This window comes from Carlito syrichta, unplaced genomic scaffold (assembly GCF_000164805.1).
Source record: "Carlito syrichta isolate Samal-C Ts95f unplaced genomic scaffold, Tarsius_syrichta-2.0.1 Scaffold307324, whole genome shotgun sequence".
In the NCBI taxonomy this organism is placed as follows: Eukaryota; Metazoa; Chordata; class Mammalia; order Primates; family Tarsiidae; genus Carlito; species Carlito syrichta.
Genome location: NW_007251420.1, coordinates 735,233 through 741,668, shown reverse-complemented (window position 1 = coordinate 741,668; position 6,436 = coordinate 735,233). Strand labels below are relative to the sequence as shown.

The window sequence follows — 6,436 nt, the reverse complement described above, 5'->3', positions numbered from 1 at the left end:
GTCCCATTTATTAGTTAGGTGCCAACAATTTGATAAGTATTTATACCTGTAGTAGGTTAAATAATTGTCACCCAAAAAGAAGGGGTCTTACTCTCTGGAACCAGTAAATGTTACTATATTTAGAAAATGAGTCTTTGTTGTTTTTTTTTTTAATTTATTTTAAAATTGTGGGGTTCAGTTAAAGGTTAGTTATACAAATATTCATTGTGAAGGTACTCTTTTTGATGAAGTGTGCCCCTGCCTTCCCCAGGCAGATATCAACTACTGTTAATTCCAACTCCCCGCCCCCACCGTAGTTTTGCACCACTGTCAATCCTTTTCTTATAGTATTAAAGTAGTTGTTCAAGGTCCACTTATGAGTGAGAACATGTGATATTCAGATCTTTGTTTCTGTGAAAGATCACTCAGTATTATAAACTCTAATTCCATCCAGGTTGCTGCAAAGTTCATGATTTTGTTCTTCTTTATGGCTGCATAATATTCCACTGTGTATATGTACATTTTTTTTATCCAGTCCTCTTTTGATGGGCAGTGCGGTTGGTTCCATGATCTTGCTATTGTGAACAATGCTGTGATAAAAATGTGTGCAAGTATCTTTTTTATAGAGTGATTTGAGTTCTTCCAGGTATATTCCCAGTAAGGGGATTGCGGGGTTATAGGGAAGGTCGATTTTTAGAGCTTTTAGGAATCACCACACTGATTTCCACAGAGGCTGCACTAGTTTACACTCCCACCAACAGTTTAGAAGCATTCCCTTTTCCCCACATCCTCTCCAGCATGTTATTTTTTCAGTTATTGATGATGGCCAATCTGACAGGAGTTAGGTGGTATCTCAGCGTAGTTTTACTTTGAATCTCCTTGATGATTAGTGAGGCTGGTCATTTTTTCATGCATCTGTTGGCTGCTCGTATGTCTTCTTTTGAGAAGTGTCTATTCATATTTTTTGCCCACTTTGTAAAGGGACTGTTTGTTTTTTTCTTTTCAGCACATTTGAGTTCCTTGTAGATCTTAGATGTTAGGCCTTTGTCAGACATGGAGTTGGCAAATATTTTTTCCCAGTCTGTGGACTGTCTCCCAGCTCTCCTGATGCTTTCTTTGGCTTTGCAGAAGCTTTTCAGTTTAATGAGGTCCCACTTTTCTATCTTATCTCTTATGGCCTGTGCATTTGGGGTTTTGCTCAGGAATTGGTTGCCAGTTCCAACTTCCTTCCATAAGGGTGTCTCCTGCATTTTCTAAGGTTCTCATGGTTTGAGGTTTTACATTTAGGTCTCTGATCCATTTAGAGTTAATTTTTGTGTATGGGGATAGATAGGGGTCCTGTTTGAATCTTCTGCATGTGGTCAGTCAGTTTTCCCAGCACTATTTACTGAACAGGTTCTCATCTCTCCAGTGGTAGGTGGTGGAGGCTTTGTCAAAGATGGGTTGGTTGAGAAATTGAGGTTTTGCTTCTGGAATCTCAATTCTATTCCATTGGTCTATATGCCTGTTCTTGTAGAAAATGAGTCTTTGGATGTGATTACAGATCTTGATATGAGGAGATTATTTTTGACTATTAGAGTGAGCCCTAACTTCAACGATATGTGTCCCTATAATATGAAGAGAGATGAAAATTTAATACAGACAAAAGAAGTGAAAGGCAATGTGAGCACAGAAGCAAATACTGAAGAGATGCAGCCACAAGCCAAAGAATGTTGGCAGCCACCAGAAGCTGAAAAAGGCAAGGATCAAAATCTCCCAAGAGCCTCAAAAGGGAGTGTAGCCCTACAACAACCTAAATTTTGCCTGGTGATGCCAATTTCACACTTATGGGCTCCAGAACTGTGAGAATAAATTTTTGTTTTTTTAAGTCACCAAGATGGAAGTGAATTGATAGCAACAGGAAAGTAATACAATGTTCCAACAACTAAGACGCTATTTGAAAAATAATATATACAAGTTAAAAAAATTTTTGATGGTGTGCCTCTTGGACAATATATATCTCAAACCTTGGAATCAAATGAGACACTGCTTGCCTCATTTCCTGTTGCACATTGATTTCATAGGGTACTTGCTCCTTTTTTATATAGCTACTGCCAAAAATCCGATTTCACAAAGATATGGCATCATAGAAAGGAACATAGCATGACTTGATGATAAAACTGTGAACCACCTATTAGGTACAAGCTCACACACTATAGATGTGAAGTATCGCTATGAATCCTTCACAAATTTAAAATATTCTGCTATACACAGATGAATCTGCTGTGGTGTCCTGGGATAATCTTGGCTCACATTTCAATCTGTACTTCTAACAGGTTTTTCTGCTCCCATTTTTGCCCTTTCAAATGTGTCAACATAGCAGCCATAATGATCCTTTACAAAATGTAAGTCAGATCCTATCTTTGTTCAGACCTTCTATAGCTTCTCATTTCTCTCAGAGCCAAAGCCAATGTCCTTACAATGGCTTATAAAGTCCTCCGTATATCAGGGGTTGGCAAACATTTCCTATAAAAAGCCAAACAGGAAATATGCTAGTCTTTGTGGGCTAGATCATCTCTGTCTCAACTACTACACTCTGCATTTGCAGCATGAAAGCAGTCACAGTAAACAGATACACAAATGGGTATAGCTATCTTCCAAAAAAACTTTCTTCATAAAAACAGACTGCACAGTTGCCGACTCTTGTACAATGTGACCTACTGCTATGCGCTCTCTCAGCACTCTATTCCAGCCAAACTGAGCCCTCTTGCTGTCCCTTGAATACAGCAAGCTCCTGTCTCAGGGCCTTTGCACTTGCTATTTTCTGCCTGCAATGCTCTTCCCAACTACTTCGAGCCTTTTCTCAGATCTAATCTTTTCAGTGAGGGTCTCTCTGGTCACACTATTTGAAGTTGCATTTGCCTTACTGTGCTTCTGCCTTCCCTCAATAAATTCCCTTTACCAGGGTCAATTTCTACCTTAGTACTTTGAACTTTCTAATATGCTGTGTAATTTACATCTTTATCATGATAATTGTTTTATCATGATAAATGTTAAATTGTATATACCACTCCCTTGCTCACCACTAAACTGTAAGATTCAGGAAAAATTTTATCTTTTTGTCCACTGATATGTGTCTAATGCCTTAAACAGTATCTGTCACATAGCAGGTAATCAATCAATATTGTCAAGATGGCTGACTAGATGACTACTTTTCAAAAAGAATAAACACAGTGGCATGCAATTCCTCATCCCTCATTAAAAGTGATACTGCCTGGTCATAAACTATTTTTTAATAGAAATATAGAAACTGAATATAAAATGATGAGATCTAAATGTCCCATTTACAAGCCCCAAAGTTTCTTATGTCATTTAACTCTTAATGAAATTGGCAATCTTGAGCATGGCACTTGCACCCCAAACAAAGCTTTTGAATTATTAAAAATAAGTTATATAACCCACAGCTAACTAACATATAACAAGACAACAATATGTTTCACATAAAATGAAGTCCTCACATACACATTTAAGCATAAAGCTTAATAATACACTCACTTTAAAGACCTTTCTTTCCAAGCTTGCAGATGAACTCATTTCAAACTAGTCATTTTTCTTGGCGACAGGAGATCCCAGTCTTCAAAAAGACTGTAGGTAGAGCTCCAAACCACAGATTCATCTTCATGTTACTAGTTTTGAGTAGCTTTCCTCTCAAGGGACATCTTCTTCATCAGGTAATTCTGATTCCAACTGAAAAGAGATATAATTGGTGTGCATTCATTATACACAAATTTAAACTGACCCAGACCTTTGTTACATTTCCTTTTATATAAACGAGCATACCCCACAATGCTTTCTTCCTAAGAAGTTACTTTTCAAACTGTATTTGTCATTTAATATTCCCAATGGGTTCACAGTAATTTTTAACAATAGGAACAATTTTTGTTTAGCACACAGTTTTCATTTGCTTTCAAACCAGCCCCCATACTAGCAACATTCCAGATAGACTATTTTGGTGTCTTAATGCTTGGAGCTCACCTAGGATACCCTTGAGAAACTTGCTCATCTTCTGAGGGCTCTAAGCTTACATCCATGAAAACCTGAAAGAACACAAAAACTGGCTTTTTCTTTTTCATTGTGGAAGATCCATGCCTGATATTGGTCCATCAATATAATACTCAAAACATATCTGCTCAATTAATGAAGGAATCTAGCCTTCAAGCTTTCTGCTTCTAGTTCTAACTGCCTTGTGGAGAAGACTTGGACCATGAAACATAATAGTCATTGTTTTTCATTGTTCATCTCAGCTGTCACCATCATTGTCTAGTCCATTACTGTAATTCATTTGGAGACAGTTAGACAACATTTATCTCCACAATATTTGAATATTCAACAAAATATATTGAGTGCATTTGGAGTCACAAGTCAGTCTACACACTGGACATAGAACTGTGAGCAAGTCAGAAAAAAATCTTGCATTCCTGGAAATTATATTAGAATGGGGAATGAAAGACAATAAACAAACCAAACCATATCACATCCTGGTAAGGACTATGAAAGTGAATTCAAACAAGAATAAGTGATACAAGGTAACTGGGTAGCTACTTAGAATGGGTGATCAGAGAAGTTCCCTTTGAAGAGGTGACATCTAAGCTGAGAAATGAATGACAAGACATACCCAGTCAAACAAAGATCACAATAAAAGAACCCCAGGAAGAGGAAACAGTTGTCCCAAGGTCTTGAGTCAAGCAGCAGAGATTTTCAAGCTAAATCCAGATCTTGATGCTATAGGGTATCTTCTTTTTTGAGGGGGAGTGGGGAGGGGAAGCGGTCCTGCTGGCATTTAGTGAGTAAGGGTTATACATACCAGACAGCTTGCCAAATACAGAACAGTCACATAAATGCATCCCACATCCTGAAAGGCTTTTAAATGTCCTAGCCAACATTAACATAGGTTAAAAACAAAAAAAACGCTCATATTTAGTTTACAACCTAACCCCATTTCACAAATCACAAGGTACTTTTTGTACAATTTCAATATACATTGAATTTTCCAGCAGAGTACTCACTTTATCAATCAAGTGAAGACTATATTTTGTTTTGTTTGGAAATTTTCTAAGAGCCACTCACTATTATAGAAATGCCTACCAGTAAAGCAAAATAACCCACCTAGACAAGTCTGCATAGATAGTTATCACACTTGTGGTGCAAGCAAATATTTCTCTATGTACAAACATATACATGCAAAAACATTTACATATGAAATCCTTTATTACAATATACTATTTCGCCCTTATAGTTAGATTTTACATTGATTTGTTTTTCGTTAGAAATATGCTTGGATGTTAGCTATATGTACCTATGAATTTCATTTCAGGATAGTAAAGAGGGCATTGCAAAGTATTTATATAAGAAGGGAAAATGGAATGTGATAGGCTTTCGAACCAGTGTTCTACACGGTGAACTCAGATTTCTGAAAGAATACTGGATTAGCTTTTGCTTACCTTTTGTAAAGGAACTCTGACAGCCATGAAATGAGTCCCAGGCATCCTCTGATAGAGAGCTAGTTTTCCACCTATTGGACATAGTTTTTTGTTAGCCAAGTGGTATATCAGCCATGTCTCCTTGCATAGAATGAGACTCCTTGAAAACAGGAATCACAGCCCCCTACAACATGTCCCCTCTGGTCTTTGGTTTGCATTTTGCCACTCCACACATTCAATTTGACCTAGTAGCAGCCTATAAGTCCCTCCTTCCTGTTTCTTCATCTTGAAAACAGATGCAAGGCAACAAAACAGAGCAAAGTTCTCCACAAATAAGGCACATCTAATACCAGAGATGGCCAGGATTTATGTATTTCTGATAAAAAACATAGCCAAGTACCCAATACTAAATTGCCATTAATGTGGGGGGCCAGCTCCTGCAGAGATTTGGGGGGGGTCCCTTGGGAGGTGTGGCAGCATCGGCGATTATTCTGGAGAGATAAAGAGAAAGAAAGAAAAAGGGGAGAGAAAGAAAGAGACTGGACTCTGTCTAGTGCAGAAGCCATTTAATGGGGCAAACCGTAAACCTTTTATCCCAAATTTTCACAGATTAAATCACAAGGCTTTCATGTGAACACAAAGCCAGGTGGATGAGGGGCATCCCCCACCCACCAGGTGTTTCCTCATGCATGAGGAAGGACAAACACAAGACATTACATGAACACAAAGCCAGGTGGATGAGGGACATCCCCCACCCACCGGGCATTTCCTCAAGCATGAGGAAGGGCAATCCCAATCAAATCACAAGATATTTACATGAACACAAAGCCAAGTGGGTAAGGGGCGTCCCCCACCCACCAGTGTTTCCTCAAGCATGAGGAAGGGCAATCCCAAAATAATCTCACTGTTCCTCATGCTTGGTTAATATTCCTCAAAAGCAATACAACAATTTCTAACATCATAATATTCCAATGATCAATAACTTTTAAAACTTATGC

At 38.1% G+C, this 6,436-nt stretch overlaps 1 long non-coding RNA gene across 1 annotated transcript in view; it reads right to left on the bottom strand.

The window, feature by feature from the left end:
- Positions 1–1,488: 1,488 nt before the first annotated feature.
- Positions 1,489–6,436, bottom strand: part of LOC103266748 — a 23,522-nt gene continuing 18,574 nt past the window's right edge. Inside the window, exons 3-6 of the long non-coding RNA XR_504714.2 lie at positions 5,460–5,530; positions 3,994–4,055; positions 3,514–3,705; positions 1,489–1,586 (exon numbers count right to left, since the gene is read on the bottom strand). This is a non-coding gene — a long non-coding RNA (uncharacterized LOC103266748). The remainder of the gene's footprint in view (positions 1,587–3,513; positions 3,706–3,993; positions 4,056–5,459; positions 5,531–6,436) is intronic.